Source organism: Orycteropus afer, unplaced genomic scaffold (genome assembly GCF_000298275.1).
Source record: "Orycteropus afer afer isolate SDZICR_OR568_19922 unplaced genomic scaffold, OryAfe1.0 scaffold00059, whole genome shotgun sequence".
NCBI classification, from domain to species: Eukaryota; Metazoa; Chordata; class Mammalia; order Tubulidentata; family Orycteropodidae; genus Orycteropus; species Orycteropus afer.
Window position 1 is genome coordinate 12,454 of NW_006921646.1, and position 863 is coordinate 13,316.

Genomic DNA, 863 nt, shown 5'->3' on the forward strand with positions numbered 1-863 from the left:
TGCTGAAGAGCAAAGATGTCTCTTTGAAAACTAAGGTGTTCCTAACCCCAGCCTTGACATTTTCAATCACCTCATATGCATGTGAAAGCTGGACAATGAACAAGACCGAAGAAGAGTTGATGCTTTTGAGTTGTAGTGCTGACAAAGAATACTGAAAGTACCATGGACTACCAGAAGTACTAACAGTTCTGTCCTGGAAGAAGTGCAGCCAGAATGCTCTTTGGAAGTGAGAATGGTCAGACGTCATCTCACCTTTGGTCATGTTGTCCGAAGGGACCATTCCTTGGAGAAGGATATTATGCTTGGTAAAGTAGAGGGTCAGTGAAAAGGGGGAAGGCCCTCAACAAGAAGGATTGACACAGTAGCTGCAACAATGGGCTCAGGTATAGTGAGGCTGTCGCAAGACTGAGGAGTGCTTTGTTCTGTTGTACATAGGGTAGCTATGAGTCAGAGCCAACTCAACAGCACCTAACAACAACAACATTCAATAATCAATTCAAGTCTTATGAAGATAATTATTTAAATAGAGGATTCAATGTAATTGAAAAATGATGTGTTGATTATTGTCAGGTACTTTCAACAAGCAGCTATTTTCAGAAGGAAAGAGGAAAATTCCTTTCCATCACCTACCATTTCCTAAAGGAAAATCACTCTTTGGCCCGGGGAACCCCTGAGGGAGAATTTCCTTAGAGATGAGTCTAAGAGAGAGGGTAGGCCTCAGAGGGAGAAGGCCTCTGGGTTATTTTGGGTTACAGGGACATTGGTGAATTCAGTTCAGTTCAAGGAGAAGGATCTGGAAAGTTTAGAAGTGTTTTTGTTACTATATATATATCAAATTTTATTTGTGATTTGGGGAAATTTTA